General features: G+C 39.9%; 1 protein-coding gene across 10 annotated transcripts in view; it reads left to right on the forward strand.

The window, feature by feature from the left end:
• The first annotated feature begins 581 nt into the window (after positions 1-581).
• Positions 582-21,541, forward strand: part of LOC131342293 (band 4.1-like protein 1) — a 94,240-nt gene continuing 73,280 nt past the window's right edge. For all 10 annotated transcript variants that reach the window (XM_058373016.1, XM_058373013.1, XM_058373014.1 and 7 more), the window contains exon 1: positions 582-740. The gene's annotated coding sequence lies outside the window, so the exon portion shown is untranslated. The remainder of the gene's footprint in view (positions 741-21,541) is intronic.

The following is a 21,541-nucleotide window of genomic DNA, read 5'->3' on the forward strand; positions in this document are numbered from 1 at the left end:
GTGCAGAAAAGTGCTTCACGGAATTGCATCACGATTCAGAAGGATCCTTGTATCCGAACACCAACCTGCGTTAATGAGCTCCTCCATCCGAGTGCACACTCGAGTAATCAGAGTATTCAAGTGTGAAAACACCTTCAACCTCATGGCAGAGGCAACCTGACTACACAGGAAGCCTAACTGCACGTGTTTCTTTAGAAAGGTCAGTCTTTTCGTGGTGTTAAGAGAAACTGATTGTAAAATTGTCATCACTGCTGCCCAGGATTGGTCAGTTTTCCTGTATCCATGATGGTGTAAAGGATTAAAACATGACGGTACAGATTCCGAGGGCTTACAGAGTGCATTAGGGGAGCTGTGTGTTTTATGGAAGTCTGTTACCATAATCGCGATATTCTTCCTCGTCTTGGGTTTGATCGATTGGAAGATTGCGCCGGTCGGTCGCTGTATTCTGATTGCACGCGCAAAAAAAAAAAGAAAAAAAAAAAGGACGGAAAATCGATGAGGCGCAGAGGCACGCGGAGAGAAACGCCTCATCCCTCCTACAGTAGATCCTCCTCCTTCTCTCTCTCTCTCTCTCTCTCTCTCTCTCTCTCTCTCTCGGCGATCTGCTCCTCCTCCGGTGCTCGCGGGCTCGGCAAGCAGGCAGGCGCGCGCGCTCTTTGCCACCGCAGCGTCTCTCGCGCGCAACACTTATCTGGTCGCTCGTGCTCACTCTCCGCGCCCGGAGGAGCGCGTGATATCAGGTAGGTAAATAAATTCTAATACTAACACACTGATCTTTGCTGCTCCTTTTTCATGCAGTTATTTATTTATTATTTTATATTTTTATTTATTCAAATCATCTGTACTTTAAAATCGTTGTCATGGAAGTCGCGTATTTGAATATTATGTCATGTTTGGATGTCGGTGTGTTTGCATGTCGCATCTTCCGCCTGCGTGAAAGACCAGATTGTCAGGCTAGACAATAGACAAAATGCATCCAGGATTGAACAGCTAACACAACACAAACTAGTAGAAATTCAGTTAGGGACGGAAATGACAGTAGTGATGTGTGTGTGTGTGTGTTTGCCTTGTTGTTCTTGTAAGCTGTTTAACCCTGACGTGTGTGTTTACAGAGCTTGTGTTGATCACACTGTTGCCTTGATTATAATAATATCCACCGCACACACTGACTTGCTGTAGTAACACAGGAGCTACTTATGTAATGCAGGAACATTAGATGAAACATCTAAAGGGCTCGAGCATGACTCCTTAAAATCATCATACTACTAGGTTATTATTATTATTAGTAGAAGTAGTTTTGCATTTACTGTCCACTACATATGCAACTGTATAGCTCTCAGAAATAAATGTAAACTGTATACAGTATGTCTCACTTGGGAACGTGTATACAATACAGTGCACCTTAGAACCAAACCAAACCAAAACATTGCACCTTACATAATTGGACCTCAGGGTAAAGCTGGGTGAGACGAGACATACGATCCATATCGTGATAAATGATTTCACAATACACTTTTCGGAGATATCACAGCTATTGTGATAACACTATATATATATATATAATAAACAAACAACCAACTCAATGGAAGCAGCTGATTTTCGGTTGTGGTTTATGTATGAGTTTATATACGTACGCTATAGAACGTAAATCCTGGAGATCCCAAGGAATTTATAAATATCTCCCAAATACATCCTGAAAATGATTCTAAATGGAAATATTCGATTATAAAACATTTCAGCATTTCAATCTCATGCAGTGAGATTAAGGCATGGCTTGTATACTGTGAAGAACTTTTCGCGCACGTGACATGCTTTTACTTTGGTACACAAACGAACCTTAATGTCAGTTTTAAGTGCAACCCTAAAGTTTTGCCAGCAGGTTGTTAGTAAATGTACGTCATCACCCACCCTTATCACACAAAGTGACTGTGATTACGCATTCTTTCGATATTGCTCTTATAAAACATGTTTTGGAAAAATCAGCATAGAGTAAATTATATTTCGGACACCAGGTTGCCAAATGTGTTTATTTTTGCTCCGTTGTGGAAATAGATCACGAAGAAGCCGTACTCACTCACTAGCTAGTGGGTTAGCTAGATCACAGTGATTCGTGCCTCCTTTCTTTGGGACAAGCTTTAATATTTTGAGTTAAAAGTCTGCCATGTTTTTCATGCTGATGATTAAAGTCGCTAACTCTACTTTAGCAACCGAGGAATTACCGCAGTAGGAGGTGGGGTTTTATATACAGCCAACACAAACGATCATCCTGGTGCCGTAATAGTAAATATAAACACACTTGGAACTCCGCTCATCCAATCAAATTTGTGGATCATTGTATAAATCTGTTGAATTAAAAAAATATTCATATTTGCATAACTATGATGTCACTATACAATTTCCCGGGGGTGGGGTGGGGTCACTTTTAAAATTGTAAAAAAAATTTAAATAAAAAAATAATTTTTGGATTTTGTAATCAGCTGGTTTGAGATGGGATCCTTCTTTTATTCATTTATTTATTTTTTCTTATCAAAATGTCACCCCCCCCCCACAGAACCCATTACTACTGAGGATGCACGAGGGAATATATAGTTAGATGTGTATCTGATTTTAACCTGCCATATTAGAAGCTGGGTTCTGATCCAATAAACTAGAACTTTATCGATCCTGAAGAAAACATACTGTAGATGTAAACATAATGGAGCTATTCTCATTGTCATTCTTATAATAACTTAAAATAAAATAGACACGCAGTAATATTACCGACTCAACAGCTTCTACACGATGATGTATGATACAACACGTAAACACAGAGACATCAATCATGTCTCATGTTTCCTGTAACTCGGCGACGCTGAGAATCGGCCCAGTTACCAAGAAGATGTCGCTACGGGATCGATACCCGCTCCCATATTTAGAGCTCGGACACTGATATTGTATCTAAAATGGAAAGAAAGAGAGATACGGATCAGTTCCTAATTACATCAGAGGTCTGCTATCAGCTTCACTTCTGCCAGATGTAGGTACATGAGAGGATTGGGACTCTTCCACCAGATCACTCTCTCTTATGTAATTACGCAGGCATAACATGGTGAAGAAGAAGATTTCTTCTGGTTTCCTTCTGTTCAGGGACTAGAATGAAAACCTGCGTATTCGTCTCTAGCGTTGAATGTGTGTAATAAATGTGTTCCAATAAACTCCGCCTCCTGGGCTGGAATTGGCTACCGGCTTTGTAAGACTAAACATCACCGGCTTGACCATCAGATCTGGATCGATGCATCAATTTAAAAGTCAACAATCATAAATAGATGATTAGAGCTGATAATGAATCAGATGATGAAGTAATTCATGAATCAATTGATTAATTAATCAACTGATAATCAAGGTGTTGAGTGGTAGGTTTTTGGTTCTGATGTTGGACTACTGATCATGAGGTTGTGAGTTCGAAATCCCAGGTCCACCAAGCTGCCTCTGCTGGACCCTTGAGCAAGGCCCTTAATCCTTAGGTGCTCAGCTGTATAAAATGAGATAAAAATGTAAGTGGCTCTGGATAATGCCAGAATTGTAAATGAAAAGCTACTGATTAAATCTAAAAATGAATTAACAATAAATGAGTTAACAATCCTGTTCAAGATACATCGATCAGGCATAACATTATGAGCAGTGAGAGGTGAAGTGAATAACACTCCTCATCATGGCACCTCTTAGTGAGTGGGATATATTAGGCAGCAAGTCAACATTTTTGTCAAATTGTGATGGCTAGACCACTGGATCAGAGCATGTCCAAAACTGCAGCTCTTGTGGGGTGTTCCCGGTCTGCAGTGGTCAGTATCTATCAACAGTGGTCCAAGGAAGGAACAGTGGTGAACCAGGCGACAGGGTCATGGGCGGTCGAGGCTCATTGATGCACGTGGGGAGTGAAGGCTGACCAAAAGATGAGCTACTGTTGCTCACATTGCTGAAGAAGTTAATGCTGGTTCTGATAGAAAGGTGTCAGAATACACAGTGCAGGACGGGTCAGGGCTGTTTTGGCAGCCAAAAGGGGGAACAACACAATATTAGGCAGGTGGTCATAATGTTATGCCTGGTCAGTATATTTGTGCAGTAACCTGAAGTCTAAAACATCGTTACTGATTATTGATACTGATAATTTCTTAGAAATTGAGAAACTGCACTACAGTTAAATTATGATTAAAAGCTGACAAAATTAGTTAACAAAGTTGAGCTTCTATATTATTTCAGGGTTTCATAATACTGCGGATTCTTTCTTCTTGACTGCACTTCAAGGCACTGGAAGCTTCTCTACGGTGTCAGATTGAGCCGAGGCAGTCTGGAAGTTTCCACTCTGCGATTACATTCAGACCAGCCTCGAGAAACGTTCTGCACAATTCAGCATGCAGGCAATTATCAGCTTGTTTTTGTTCTGCATGGTACGCTGCGATAAGGAGCGATAAGGGGTGCAGTGAAGTTTACAGATGGGTGCAAAGCGAAACAGGTGTTCCCTAATTCACCAATCTCACTTCAGTAAACTGAAAAAAAAAGAAAAAGCCGACAGCGACGGCGATATTTAACCTCCTGCGGTGCTTTGTGTTTCACAGCAGCTCATGGTGAAGCCGAAGACATGTTTGGAAAAAAAAAAAAACGATTCCTCATTTACATCCTGTAGCTTTGATCACCCTCGTATCGCTGTAGCTTTGTTGTTGAAAGCTTATTCTCATTTACATGTGGAGAAAAATAACACTATCGTAGCAAAACGATTACCTGACATGGTAATATTTTGCACCGTAAAAGCCTCTGTGTGGAAATATGCCAGATGTTGTGTTCTGTTACAACTGAAATATGCCCATATTTAGACATAACTGAGTAAAAGGTCCCACCTGAATGGCTTTGTTTGGTTTTTGTCATCCATCCCCATTGCTTAGCTGATGCGACAGTGGCAAAGAATAGAAAGAAAAACTTCCTAAAACCATAAGAGTTTAAAAGACCAAGTATTCAAATCTGTGCAGTTCTGTCAAAGCTCTAGCTCAGATTCTTAGTTCTTGCCTGAACCTTTTTTGCTTTTGTAGCTCATCAGACTCTTAAGTTTGACATTTTGAGATGCTTCTCTGCTCACTAAGAGTGATTACAAGAATCAGGAATAACATTATGACCACTGCCAGGTGAAGTGAATAAGACTGAGTATCTCCTCATCATGGCACCTGTTAGTGGGTGGGATATATTAGGCAGCAAGTCAACATTTTGTCCTCAAAGCTGATGTGTTAGAAGCAGGAAAACTGGATAAGCGTAAGGATTTGAGCGAAAAAGGACCAAATTGTGATGGCTAGACCACTGGATCAGAGCATCTCCAAAACTGCAGCTTATGGACAGGGTCATGGGCGGCCAAGGCTCATTGATGCACGTGGGGAGCGAAGGCTGGCCCGTGTGATCCGATCCAACAGACGAGCTACTGTTGATCAAATTGTTGAAGAAGTTAATGCTGGTTCTGATAGCAAGGTGTCAGAATACACAGTGCAGGACGGGTCAGGGCTGTTCTGGCAGCAAAAAGGGGACCAACACAATATTAGACAGGTGGTCATAATGTTATGCCTGGTAAGTGAGTTATCGTCAGCTCGATTCAGATCGTCAAACTAGCCTTTCTGGCACTGACAAGCTAATAAATCGAAATGTCAATTTTTGATCAATGATCAAAAAATGATCAATTTTTTCCCATTCTGATGTTTGATATTTGAACTAGACTCGTATCGGCATGATTCTATGCATGAAGCTGCTGCCACCTGATTGGCTGATTGGATAATTACATGAATGAACAGGTGCAGTCAGAGCTTTGAGACTTTTTTTTGGTTCTCTCTTTATATTTCTCGACAAGCTTCCAGAGTGTGTGTATGTGTGTGTGTGTGTGTGTGTGTGTGTGAGGTCATGTGGTACAGCTCTTTAGGGATAGTGCCTCTTTTTTATGCAAATACAACAGAATGGATACTATTCTTCAAACAGAAATCACCAACAAACACGCTCGCATGAATGTCCCTCACGATCACATGACCATCAGGAGCCAGTCACAGGATGAGACACAACCATTTCCATTCATATTATAATACGAAAATGACATTTTCAGATATAACCTGCCCCGAGAGCACTACCTGAGTGGTTGGGAGGCCAAAAAAACGGAGAAAAAAGTCATGTATTTTAATATAACCTGTATTAGTTTGGACAAGGCCCGTGGCTGCGGGTCAGTGGGTGCTGAATTCCTCATCAGCGCTTTTTGATCTTTCCATCTTTCATCTCACCTCTTGCAGATGAATGCAGCCGAAGCTGATGTAAGACTATTCAGCGATCCGATCCCCGCCAGCGGAGAATTGATTCGTTTTTTCCTCACCAGCTGGAAAACGTCTCTCAGTCCAGCTGTTAGGCCACAACAGATCTCGGGATATGAAAGCATTATAAGTACATCTCGCGTGGTTTGATACATTAAATACCACCACGTTTATCTGATTTGGCTTCATGCAATTTGTGTAACACAATCTTTGGCTTATCCTTTTAATGTTATCGACCGGCATACTGACCGAATCAGAGGATCTCTGACCATCACTGAAATCCTTGTTCCAGGAAATGTTTTTCCAATACGTCGGTTAAATATCCAGCAATAACTAGCATGCTGTTGTGTGAAGTCAGGCAGCCTACTGCTTGTTATCCACACTGGAGTAAGTTTTTAATATACTGTATATTTATATAATGCTAATTCTTTGACGTTATATACAGTCAAAAGTCTGATCAGGAAAACACTCTTTAACTTTCCCTGTCACACAACTACAACATTTTGCAGACGCCCTTATCCAGAGGGATTTTATACAACTGAGAAACTGAGGGTTAATGGCCTTGCTCAGGGGCTTAGTAGTGGACTTTCGAACTCGCAACCTTCCAGTCAGTAAGCTACCAATAAGCTACCACATCCCTATAAGGAAAGATTTTGGGGCTACCAGGTGCTGACGCTGGATGGGGAAAAATTTCAAGATAGCCGATGCCACTCCGGTCGACGAAACGTCTCTCTGTCTTTTAACACACTGCACTCACGTTGTGTGATTTATTTGTGAACATTTTACAATTTCAGCGTATTCGTTTGCTAAAGCTACTCAAGCGGCGTCACGTTACACGCATCTGACGTCATTTGTCATCGATTGGGAAACAGCTTATACTTCCGGTTACTAAAAAACGCTTGAGACGGTACGACCTTTCTAACATAAATACGCTAGACTCTAGGGTGCATAGTGAGCGGAACGTAATTTGGGACGCAGCAAACTGTCTTAGCACATGTGACTTGTTTCAAAGATATTTACAGCCTTCGAGGGGGAAGGGAGCCAAGCCTCGCCGTGTAAATGACTCTAATGTTTACATCACTGTAGCAGCACACACCAACACACACACACACACCAACACACACCCACACGCTCTCAGTGTTACGCTTTAACAAACACCTAGAGGTAGGGAGGGAGGGAGGATAGCTCAGGTCCATGTTCGCACTGGAAAGCAGTACATCTGGTTTAAGTGAACAGGGTGTTGACTCTCGTTCCCAGTCTTAATAAACGTTTAATACAATTTATTTTAGCCTTTTGGGGAAGAACATCACATGTCACCAAGCCAGATCCTCCAGTCATGCATGTTTCTGTATTCGTACAGCCTGTAGGGACATGTCCAGACACACACACACACTTGGAAGAACTGGTGTCCTATCTTTTTTTAGACTTCATGCTGTCTTCTCCTCACTTTTGTGTGAAAGAAAACCACAACTATGGCAGTGTTTTTCCCACAAAAGCCCTGACGTCACTTTCCTTTTGTGTTTCCCCTCCAAAATAAATCCTATTGTACGAGGAAAGCAGACGGCGCTTACACGCGTATTTATTCAATTTAATTATTCATCAGCCGTCCCTATTTAGTTAGTCGTTAATCATTTCTCGGGTCCGGTTTGTCTGTTATCGCTTTTGGCCATGCTTGGATTTGGGCAAATACATTCACATGGACTTTCAATTCATTTTAATATGGCTTTACTTGTGTATGTTTCCCTCTACTAATTTGATTTGAAAAGCTGAGCGGCACACTTCCTTTCCTTACTTTCACCTCCTTTTCTATAACGTACGTGTATGCGCCGCATTTGAACCAAACCAAAAATTTATCCACTGGCCTTGACTTCAGATTTTAAAGCTTTTGCTCAGATCTTTAGAGGAAATGTAAAGACCCTTTTTCCAGCACTTAAGCACAGGTATTACTCTCAAGTAAGCTGTTTAATTTTATAATAAAGAAATCTAAACACCTTGGACGTCACTTCTATCATTTTCCAGTCTGCCTCAATGATACTCGAACATGATCCAGTGTTACTTCAACCATAATCCGAAGCGATTCTGTATTAAAGCACATTTTTACACAATCAACCCTCGGGATTTGATCTGATTCTGATTTACAGTCTTGTAAATACAACTATTTCAGAATCGTTATGCTATGACGGCGCATTTGCAAAAGTATTGACCCCCCCCCATGAACCTTTCCATCCGCATTTTGTACGGTTCTGGAAGTTAATTGGACTTATTTTGGATTATACGTCACAAATACACACAAAACAGCTATTATTTTCGACAAAGTTTTCAAAATGATTTACGATGAAGAAAGTTTTTGTAAGATTGCGTAAGTATTTGCCCCTCTAAATAAGCTATAGAAGATATAGGAATGTGATTAGAACATAAAGAAACAGCATTATAGTGCTAAGAATGTTTAAATCATTGGTGCTTTATATATATATATATATATATATATATATATATATATATATATATATCATAAAGTTGGAAAATCCTGCACATTAAATCCATTATTTCTAAAATGGGTAGAGAGAAGATGTCAGAGTCTGCCTACAGGAAGCTGTCCAAAAAAGTCAGGGGGTGAATACTTATGCAACACTCTGCATTATAGTTATTTTTAGACAGTGGTGTAATGGATTTAAATAGAATTCTTTTTTTAAAAACTTCATGGGGTGCGTTTCTTCCTTCCAGAAATTGATAAAAAAAAAAAAAAGTAGAGCCATATCTCTCCATAGAACTGCACTGTTTTACTGTATAATACATGAGACGTGAATAGCTGCTAATGCTGGCTAGCTCTAGTCCTAATCCTTGTGGAACAGGTACTCTTGATTGGTGAGAACTTGTTTAAACCCGTCCTGTCCCAGAACTCTGAAACTAGCAGTGTGTTTGTGTGTGTATGTTTAAGGTGTGGGAGGTGTGGCAGCATGGTTAGAAGCTGACATTTGTGTGTGTGTGTGTCTATGTGTGTGTGTGTGTGACCTCCAGATCGATTTGCAACACAGCTTTTATTTGCAACTCAAATCCATGAGGCAGCAGTTCACGGTATTTGAGCGCCAGTGAGAAACGAGTCAGGGCGCTTTTTCGAGAAGCTCTGCTTCCATTGCGGCCGCTCTCGAATTCTCATCGCTTGTTTGCACATTAGAGCGCATTAGAGGTCTGCAAATGTTAGGATCATTACCTGAATGCCTTTTGGGGCTTGTTGTCCTGCTTCTGTAATGTTGGTGAATGAGAGGGGGGAGGATTGTGTGTGTTTGTGTGTGTGAGGATTGTGTGTATGTGTGTGTGTGTGTGTGGAGTCTAAAGCCTGTGGTCTTGCTCACTCTGTGTGGAATGTTCCCAAGCTTTCTGTTTTTTCTAGCCAAAGGGCAAATGCGGTCATGTCCAGTGCAGAAATCATCACAGAGAATAAAAATCCATTCTCACAAAGAATAGGGGATAAAGAGATCGAGAGATAGAGAACGAGACCATGTGGCCTTGTCTTTGTGCATCAGTGAACGTGGCCCAAGTGAGGCTTCCTTCTGCCATTTGAGAGATCGAATTTTTCAATTTTGTTCAGTTTCTCGACTCGAAAATCTACTACAATTACGGCTCTCGCAGCTCTATAGAGCGCTGAATGGGACGCCAGGGACTCGTGTGATTACGATAAGGAGTTACATCAATTTCACGAGGTTAGGATTGTGTCTTTAGGCCTTCCTGCAGATGTCTGATGAGCGTATTTGCATTTTCCTTACACGGATGGATTCCTTCGCCGACTTTAATGCTTTTTAAGATACTAATGCGAGCGATTCACGCTAATTCCTTTCAAAGCTCATCCCGGCCTGCCGTCGGTGTGAAGTCAGCCCTAGAACAAGCGCTGCTGATTATGGGACATGGGGGCTACTCTGTTGCCATGGTAATTTTAAAGAGGGTTGAGTAGGTGGTAATGAGCAGCGGCGCTTTAGTGACATCATCAGCGTTATTATAGATCCATTCACCGCACTGCATCTCCAGTGGATTCGGTGGACCCACAGACCTCTGCACACATCCTGTATTAAACTGTTCGAAATGTTAAAATGACAACAACACACTTCAATGACAAATAAGTGGCGAAAGCAATTAGCCTGACATTTTTTAAACGACCTGGTTAGTTAATGGAAACCTGCAGGGTAAGTCAATTATCAAAGTCTTTATCTAGCCTGTTGTATTCATGATACATGGGGAGAGGACACAAAGGAGAGGAAGCTCTTCATCCTGCTCTCTGTCTCGAAACAAGCCATTTTCTAGCATGACTCAGTGCGTCCTCTTGGCTGACCCTTCTGCAGTGTTTTGGCTGCTTTCGTTCTCTAAGGCACAGTCGCTGGCCCTCGCCTTCCCTTTGGACCTTGGCTGGGTTTCTATAACAGCAGCTCTGACTTTTATATGAACGCACTTGTAATTTGTTATCGATCTGTATTAACAACATACACAGGGACTTGTACAGCATGCGCTAAATGTAAGCGTGTGCAATCGTTAATATGCTGAAATTTGATTTAGTATTAATAGAAGGAGCCATAAGTGTCACAACCATGCCTCTCTGTAGGTCCAATCCCTCACCATTAGCCACGCCCACTCTATTTAGCCTCGGCTACTCAGGGCTACACACACATTGCAAAGTTGTTTGCCTTTTAATTGTCTGTTTTGACTTACTGGATTACTTTTTCTTACTGTTTTTCCATAATAATAAGTATTATTATGATTATTTTTTATTATTAAAACCTCTGAAAACTTTAATTCAGAAAGTCTTTGCTAGTTTGTCCAGTTCCTGACCATCAAAGTGAGAGTTAAAGCTGTAACTTTATACAATTCTACCATAAGACTCTTCAGAAAAGAAAACTTTATGCTTTGTTTATGCCTAATTGCTTCTATACTATACTATCATAACTATAAACTGTGTGTTAGAGTGAAATATACTTTAATAGATGATAAAAATGGTTTGCATCGAGAGATTGTTGGAATAAAATGTAGTATAATAGGAAATAATCTACTTTAAGGTGATTTGCTTTTTTTTATCACACTGTTGAAATAATTTCCTATAACAGAACCCAGTACCCTAAAGTGCTCTATTCTTTACTTAATGATTTATCATTATGGAGGAGGAAACCACATTAGTGTGCCTCATCAACAAACAAATTTGTTTTGATATCTATTACTCGAGGTGTCCCTCAGGGCCTTGCACTTAGACCACTTATCTTCCGAGTCGAAATGCATTCTCTTTATCTGAAAGCATACAAAAGCTGTAAAAAGTGTCTTGCTTCACAGCTCTACGGTACATACTTCTCTGTTTTGGTGGGTACTTGGGGGTGATATCAAGTAGTCTTCATGATAACAATATTGTTTTGTGAAACATCCCAGGCAGGACGGCAGCTTCAGGCATCGTGATTGATAGGAAATGAGATGGTGTAGTGTAAGAGCCAGGATGTTGTGGTGAGCTGCAGCTCTCAGTGTGATTGCAGTGAGTCAGCACATTCAGGAAAAGCTGGGAGGCTTTTAACCTCCATCTATCCCTCCTCAGCATCAACACTGTTTTTTTTTATATATATATCTGTTCTTTTCTTGTTGTCCTGGGGAATGTTTTAAGCGCTCTGCCAATTCTAGGATGAGATGTGTGAAGTGAAGCGGTCTTGTGATCTGGGACTTGCTGTGCTGTGTTGATGTTTGTTTTGGTGTTTATGTGCTGGTGTTGATTTAGCCACCTTCACAGCAAGCAGCATGCGCCCAGTGCGGACCAGTCTGGATTGTAGACCTATAGGAACTTTTCTTGGGGGTAAATACTACTGCATGGGGTTGTAGCATGTAGATGGTGTTGCAACCTTACTGCTCAGGCATTGAACCCAGATGTTCCGATCTACAACCTAGAGCTTTAACCACTTGTGTCGGGTTTAATTGGAGACCTTTTTCAAGCATTTAAATCAAAGATATTGAATAAATACATCTTGAATTGTCACAATTCTAGGTTGCTATTTAAATGTAAACAAATTTGTGATATCGATCATGTTCACTGATCACGTCTAATCACTTCTGTTGATGCAAATGATTTGATCTAAAATGTATCATAAGGTTTTTGCACCAACTTACACTGAGAAAAAGGGAAGTACCAAATACTACAAACCTCATAGTGGTCTCAGACATTTGGACTCTACTGTGTGTACTTCTATACATTTACACTTACAGCATTTGGCGGACGTCCGTATCCATGGCGACCCAAGTGCTTTTGAAGTCTCTGTCAATGAAGACATCCTGCTACTTGTTCAATAGGTCACAGACTAAGAGTAGAAAGTCTTTTGAGAGGAAATACAGTAATAAATTCACAGACATTAAAAAAAAGAGAAGTTTTTAAGTGTTTCAGGAAGAGGCAGGTCTTTAGACGGTCAGTGACTCAGCTGTTTGGACATCTTGGGGAAAGTCATTCCATCACCTTGCTGCCAGAACTGAGAACATTTCTTTTTGTTTTTCTAATACATACAAAAGGAGATGCACAGTCTGGTTGACAATACACGACAATACAAAGGATCCAGGATAAAATTTTTCTTTTTCTTTTCACTCCTGACTTTTCAGAGGCTAGACTATATCAAACCGTATCACCCTGAATGCACAGCATGGCTGATGTCAGGCAATAAACACATTTTTTTAAAGGTGTATTCTAGGGAAAAGCCGTTAGTCGTTAATGAATCTGGCACTGAAAGTGGCACCACCAAACTGTGAGCATGACTCAAGCTGAAAACATATTCACAACCCATCTCAGATCGGACGTGTTGACAGACGTCGTACCGAAGCTTTCAAAAGCTTCAGATCTCGCAAACTTTGAGGTGTTGCTTCATCATCCATTCAAATTTAGGTCTGTGTCAAATGCTGTCCATATTATATTGTACTGAATCTCCGACTCCAGGGATAATTGGAAGAGCATTTATATTGAAAGATTCCTTATTCAAGGAAGCCCTGCTGATGGATCTGTCTCATGGAGGAGGCCGTGCTTGGGAGGTCTGAGTAATGTTTGGTGTTTGAGTGAACCTGAGCCTCCTCCCTGTCCCTCAGGGCTTGTGCTTGCAAACTGGCCTGACTTGTTCTGTGCAAATGCAGACGCTTTTTAAATTCGGTAGAAACTGGGATCAGCTGTGGCTTGTTATAGACACAGTACACACAGCTGTACGGGACAAACTCTGTGTATGTGTTCATCCAAAACGTTAATATCTGTAATTGTTTACACGATTGATCGTTGCTACGACAACGTTATGCTCGTGTTGTGGATCCTGCAGAATATTTGATTTCACAACCGTGCTGTAAATCCAGTTTAAAGTCTCTGCCAGATGTAATTTATTGATTATGAGACTTCCCGTGATCCGTCAGTGCTTCCTCGCTCATTTACGGCCGCAATTAAGAACTTGGGGGCACGGTGTCTTGGTCCGGACTCCATTAAAAGCGATCCGTAGGGATTTCTAGATTATAACCGTTAATATGATTCTATTAGGGAAGGTTTATTTTTTCTCATGTTTTGGGCGTAAAGAAAAAAAACAGTTAATAATCTGCATGAAACGTTTGCTCACTCAAGTGTCGGCTGTTGTTGTTCTTCCACGTTGTTAAACCAGGCCTTCTTCCCTATTCGAGCACCTGCAGTTTATACCCGAATGCGTTCTTCAAAAAACACGCCTCTGCCCTCTCATTAGCGTGCATCGCTGTGTACCTCGGCACGCTGCGAACGTTCTAAACATACACTCTGCACGGCGGTAAACCAGCCCCTGCTGAGATGTCATGCATACATTTTTAATCGAAACCTCTCAGGAGCCTCTGGCGGTTACACTGCATTACACTTTCGCCTCAGTGTGTGTTTAGTCTTTTATATAAATACGGTATTTTTTTTTTTTCAAAGACTCAGACAGGACGCTGTTAAAACCACAGTTATTGTTTCTATGCAGAATTTAGCTGGATGTTTGGAAAAATACTGAATTTATCCTCATTTATAGTGGAACCTCCTTTATGAATTTTTCGCCTTAAGAATTGAAATTTTGCATCAACATACGAAGCCATATGAACAAACCAAACCGAACACCAGCCCACCGAGGCAAGTTTGGAAAGAGTCAACCCACGATACCAATGTTGTCTTCGGCATGCGTGCAAAAGCTAGGCGATTTTTTGAGCGTTTTTTTTTGTTGACAGATCGGTGGCGTGGGTGGTCTGTTCTATTTTTAGCCCAAGCTTGGTGGCACGACTTCCTGTGAGGACCCTTGACATGGAATGCTTGGCTTGGGTCAGTTCTTTGTAAGCAGCCGTACAGTTTACATACGCTTCCTATTGGTAATATTGGGCATATTTTTGGGCGGCTGGAACGGATTATCTTTATCTTTATTTCACAATCTCGCCTCCCAGAACAAATTAAATTTCTATGCCCAGGTTCCACTGTATCTGAAATATTGTTTTCACTGATCAAAAATACGGTAGAGAAGCTGGAGTTTTAGAGATGGGACAGTGGAGTCAAGTGCACCAAAAGATCTGAAATACTGATACGGGTCAGAAAAACAATCGCTAGTGATCACTGTTTGCTTCATTCATTAAATAATGAATGAACTACAATAATGTAAAAAAAGGTACTAGACTTACACAAGCTATGCACAAAATACTCAATAAGTTCAAGCGCAGCTTCAAGATATTTACTAAAAATAAAGTTCAAACTTCAACAGTTTCAGCGAAGACAGTGCGAAGATTTTTGTCAATTTCTTATAAACGATCTGTGACAAATTCAAACAGTTCAAATCTCAAAGGACTTCCCAGACCAATCCGATAACATATCTGGTCTGACGTTTTATTCAGTTCCCAGCTCGCAACTTAGTTCCCAGGTTCTCAGTTACTGTTTCATGCACAAGAATAAAAGACTTTACAATACAATAAAGATAAGATAAGATAATAAGATAAGAAATACTTTATTGTCATTAGAACAGAATACAGTGGCAGCTCTCAAAAAGCAAAGCAAGGACGTTTAAATATAATGCTTGTAAAAATAATTGAATGAAAGGTTAACAAAAAAGAATCAAGAATAAATAAAAAAGGAATATATTTCTTTGCCTTGGTTATTGAGATGTATATATTGCACACTGAAATGGATATAGTGTTTATTGCACATAATATAATGCCATTTACAGGCATATTGCACAAGTGTTTAACTGTAATTATAGAAAGTGTACTGTAGTGTGTATAAATATCTACATACAGATTAGTATTAGGGTCAAATTGGTCACTTTTTTCCATTAAAATCTGACTGGGGCTGAACCGAATTTGTCATAACACTGAAACACTTCCATCCACGATTAGAGGAGGACTAACACGTAATATTGAATATTTAAATCGAACCTGCATGATAAGTGAGCTAGCTAGATATCTCGCTAGCTAATCTACCTAGCTAGTCTGAGTGCTAAACAAAATCAAGGTGGAAAAAAGGAAAGACAAATGCTAGACAATGAGTGCTGTACAAGTCGTGAGTTAAATACTAGTGCTCGTTAAAGAGAAATGTAAATCAGGTCATGCGACGCGAGCGTCATCATCAGGTGAACATGAGCTAGCTCACTATGCTAGGAAGTCGGCTAAGTCTGCTAATCTTTAAGAAGGCAGCAGAAAAGGTGGGGGTTTCCTAATTTGTATAGTCATGCAATTTGCATATTCATGCATGTTCATATACGATATTCATATATATACATATTCATGCATATTCCATATTTAGGAAGTATTATGAGATGTGGATTTTTTTAATGCTTGTAAGGACATGTTCTTGGGAACTTTATATTTACTGATGCCACCTTTAAGACATTTAAACAATCTTAAAATAAAGCTGTAACATAAACGTTTCCAGCTGTTGTGCTGTTTCTGTTGCTCATGAATACGAGCGCTGAGCTTTCTGTCAGTGACATTGAGCCTAATAAGGGCATGAATAGTCCTATACAAACAGAAGAGAGACCTGAGGAGGCACTGGAACAACGCCCATTACCCACACACACACACACACACACACACACACACACACTCATTCCCTCTCTGTCTATATCTCTCTCTGTGGTTCAGTGCACTTCAGTTATCGTCGCTTTCCTCTCTTCTTCTCACTTACAGATTCTCTGGATCACTTTCTGTCTGTCTCATGCATTTTTTCATTCTTTCTTTCTCTCGTTCCTCTTTGTGGTTCGTTCTCACAGCGTAGGTCTGGACTCTCTCAGAGAATCACGAGCAGGTCCCATGTGGCACGCTGCTGCCTGCTAAAGTGGTCAGTAATGGGAAAGGCAACAAGGACACAGTGGAAAAGTGGGAGAGGGACTGAAATAACATCGCCGTAAACGACAAACTCGATTTCCTTCACTTTTCCCCTCGTTCTTTCTCTCCCACTTAACGCCGCCTGTGGGGGGAAACTTTTTTTTTTTTTCTGTTTGCGTAAGAGTTTCATAAGTGCTTGTCAAGTAATGACAGGCTCAGTGTAAGGAACTCATTGTTTTGGAGGGTTTTTTGTGCCATTTTGCCCTCCATGACAGGATCTCTGCTTGGAGACTGACCATTTGCCAGTTTTCAGAAGTTTACAAACTAGCTCTCCCCAAAACAAACCACTGTTTGTGTGTTTATCTGTTCATTCACTTCAATGGCTGCTCTCTGAGCTGGAAAACCGCCTCAGTTTACCGGGTTAAAGCAACACAGATTAGATTTTTTTTCCAGGACTGTGTGGACACAAAAATCAGATTTATTTTCAATCTTTATTAAGCGATAAGATCGGATTTGTGCGATGAAGCATGTAATGTGAATGTCGTGGTTTTCGCGTGTGTGTGTTAAAATCCTCTACGATTAGCGTTCATGATTTTTGACCTGTTGCTACGCCGATATGGGGTACATCTGAAAGCTTTTCTGTTTTTTCACTAGCGCTGTCATGGCTGCTCTCTGATTTGGAAAACCGGCTCAGGTTGAAGTGACCAATGTGTAGAAAAGAAATCCAGTCTTTTTTAAGTCACTTTACTGTGTTGATTATTTTGTATCTCGGATCGGATACATATCTGATAATTGGCGACACACAGACTGCAATTCCTAGTGCATTTTAATAGGCATGTGCACATCAGCGTCATCCTCATCCTCATCCTCATCATCGTCGATTGGCAAAACAACCAGCGATTCAGTGGAAAGTTGCAGAATTGTATATTCTTTTCGAGGAATCGATTCAAAGCAAAACTGAAATGAAGCGAGAACTGTTCAAAAGACTTGAATCAATCAAGCAATCACGGTCATTCGAGTGTGTTTCTTTTATGAAATTCTTGAGTGCATTTTGGTTGATAAACACACTTGTGCTTCTGTATAAACACCCTAAGAATCCTGTACACATCGTGGTCCACCGTCGCCGCTATTTCTGTGGATTTTCGCAGTTTTTTGGATGGCGCAAATACAGTAAAAGCATCTGAGTGATGAATTTGAAGGGGTAATGTGAATGCGGTCTCAGTGCTTGTTATGTTAATAAAAGTTCTCTGTACTCACGTGAGTGCCAACGTCTATGGTTATGATGTGGAATTAACTATTCTTTTACTTGTTGCTATGGCAATACAGAAAACAAGACAGTGGTGAACAAAATCTTCCGACAAGTCACATCAAGTCAGTTCACTGAAGAGGAAAGGACGTGAAAGACGAGCTTCTGGTAGAAGGTTATTTTACTTTGCACCAGTTGTATCTGGGTTAAATTTGACATGCAAGTTTTCAACACTCCTCTTTGTGAAGCAATAGAAAACATGTGGGCGGAGATGTGACTTGTTTGGTCAAGGAAAAACTGCTTAAACTTGGGTCACACCGGACTTTTGCCTCACTGTTGTTACTGTTTACTGCTTCTTTGCACATAAAATGTGTTTCATCCACTGGTGTATGCTACGTTTTTAGTTGCAAAACTCATACTACATGCTATGTAGCTATGTTTAGCCCTCGGTGTATGAGATCACCTGGGAAAAGTCAGTGGTGTTGTGGAGTAATCATTTATTAGCCATCAATCCACAGTCATTTCCTGTTTCTTGATTAATCCTCTAAAACTTTCAGCTCTTTTCTGACTTCTTGTAGGAAGCAGTTCCTGAGCAGTCATTAATTCCTAAAGTCGTAAATTACAGCTATGATGTCTCGAACAGACGGTAGCTCCAATTTTTTTAACAAAACAAATGACATTGTTGATTACCAGAGCAACAGAATTAATGTGGCTAATGATGGAACGGCCAATTAGCGGTTTGCCATTTTGACAGCACAACTTTTAGTCACTGTAATCCACGCTACGTCTCTCTACTTTGTTTCGAGACATGACAGACCTTAATTATGGTTAGCTTAAATGTAATGACAGTGTGCTAAAAACAGCTGAACAAGCAAACAGGGTTTTCTTTTTATTCTGACATTTCCTGATATGAGACACCACGCTCAGAAATCATCTGCTGTTTATAAATGTGTGTGAGTGAGTGTTTTTTCTGAAAGCCACAATGTTTCCCACAATGCAAATAACCAGTGTGTACCTGCTCAGGTGCACAATATCTTCCATTGGAGATTGGAGGCTAAAGATCAAATATAGGCGGTGTAGCAGTACACAATAATGACCTTGTATAAATAAACTATGTATACAAAAACAATGGATTTAATTTGCATTTTCTCGTTCTTTATACACGTCCAGAAAAAGACCATTTTTGGTTCACGAAATCTTAATTATGTATCTTAATTACTCAAATAACTAATTATTTGTCTTCAGGTTGAGACAAACACCAACTGCTAGACAAGTCTCAGCTTAAACTGTATTAAAACACAAGAAACTACGTCTGTTCACTCACTTTTAAGTGGTAGTATACTGTATACACAGTAAAAGGCCCACCAAAGAATTTACGATAAATCACATTAATGGAACACTCTATAATTGTTAATAAATGAAAATTTAAATCTGGTTTTAAAAATTTATATTATAAAGCAATAGAGCATTGCTGAAATTCTCTGTAACAAATTAGTTTTAAAAAAGTGTAATATAGCATCTCACAAGGTTTTACATATAGCCTAAATGTTACATATATATTGGGCCTAAAGCTGAACCTTGAGGGATACCATATTGTAGTAGCTGTTTGGTAATGAAGAATTTCTGTCTATTCTAACAAACATAATGTTCAAGTATTAAATATCATATTATATACTATTCTGACTCGCAACCTGACAGGTGAATATTCATTTGCTATAGACAAGGTCACAATATGGAGATTTCAGCAATTTTGGATGGAATGACTCCTCGGACCAGTCCTATGGCATGTCCTATGTGTTAAATGAAACTTCAATACATTTTCAACAAACATGGTGTATAAGTTGTATATATATAATGGGCTATAGGCTATTTATGAAAAGTGTCACAAGCAAATTGTCAATACTGTGAATGTAGGATGAGATCAAAGCTGAGCAAGAACATTTCCATATAAATTGACCACGTCCTTGTCTGTTTAGTAAAATTTCATGGTCCGTGTTTTAGAGTGTTTGACCATAGTATTATAAAGACGTACCTGGATTATGAATGAAATAGAGAGGATGATGAATTTCCACAACCAAAGACACTATGAATGATACGATTTTACTCTTTAAACAATAACAACATAGTAACTTGGAAACTTGGACTGCACTGTTATCATTTAATGTCATGCTTGTTTAATGTTACAAAGCCGAACCCTGACCTGCTTCTACATTTGTTTGCTCTGTAATATGTTTTAAGCCCTATACTGTATATATCAGGTATCTGATATCGTGAGTATTTTTGCTGAATCATTGTTCTATAAGATTCAATCATTTTCCAGCTCTGCTTATCAGTAGTACTGGATATGATTAGACTCTTATACACGCTATATACTTAGCACTATAAGCAAATTGAATAAGCCTTATCTAGGCTTTGAGTGGCAGGGTGAGCGATCTCCACTGGGCGGTTTCCACAGCAACTGGGATGATTTGCAGTTTATGGTCAGTGAAGCACTATTTGCATCCGCAGCATGAACTTTCTCTTCTCTATCCAGTGGGCTGAAAGTGGTGTTGTTTTTTTTTTCCACTATTGTGGGTTTGAGTTTATTTCCATGCCAAAGCCTTTCAAATCAGAGGAAGTGCAGAATCAATGGGAGGCCTGGTCCGCCCTGGCGCTCGGTGTTCAGAGCTGGAAATATTCCATTGTGACAAATGAAGCGACCAACGCAATGTTTAAATGGAAGACGGTGTCGGATTACGGCGTGTACAACATAAGATGGATTGTTGAAGTAGGTTCACTTCTATAATCGATATGCAGTCACTTGAACCCTACTAGAAATTATGTGCCTAATCTCCATTTAGAAGGATGAATTGCATTCATGAGGCATAATTCCATTGTGGCAACACTACGATTAACATGATTCCTCTCTCTCTCCATCCTTTTCCTACCATCCTTCTTTCCTTGTTGCTTCTTGTCACAAAGAATGGTGTTGCTACTGACCCGGCATTAATCTTTTCTTGAAATACAACTTGTACAGAGACCAGAAGGTCATTGATTGCTTCAATGACAGACCATTAACTCTGGCTTTGTTTACCCTGGCAAGAAACAGCCTCAGATCAATTCTCTGGAATTGTTTATTTCATCATTTTATTTTTTTTATTGATATATATTAATTTCTTGGTCCAATTTAGGTTGTCTATTTCTCTCATCCTGATGCACGTTCTCTAATCCTCATCCTCTGATTTACGCACAGTGAATTACCCATGCTGGATTACGGTTGTTTTTTAAAAGCAGCTAAAATGATAAAAATGCTGGTGTTTTCGGATATGGCCACGTTTTCACCATGTGTATGAGAAACTTTCACGTAAATGACTTGGCTTGTGGCATCGTGTTGAAGCAACTTTTTAACCTGTTGGCTCTTTCACAACGTTGAGCTTTGGCTAAAGGTTGATGCTAAATGTGTATGTAATTTTAGTCATACTGTGTCTTTTCTCAGATATACCAACAAATCTGAGGAATTTGTTAATACCCCCCCCCCCAAAGGTTTTTTTTTTCTTTCCACTTTCATTCCCCGTTTCTGTTATCTGTATAACAGATTTAACAGCTATGTGCTAGCTAGTTTGGCTGAAACGAAGTGTAATTACAGTGTAATTGTAGTCTTTTCACAACATAACATTAATTCTGAGGAAAATGTTAATATTTCCAGAAAGTTTCTGCCTTTCTGTTGTCT

The sequence above is a fragment of the Hemibagrus wyckioides genome, linkage group LG21 (assembly GCF_019097595.1).
Source record: "Hemibagrus wyckioides isolate EC202008001 linkage group LG21, SWU_Hwy_1.0, whole genome shotgun sequence".
NCBI lineage: Eukaryota > Metazoa > Chordata > Actinopteri > Siluriformes > Bagridae > Hemibagrus > Hemibagrus wyckioides.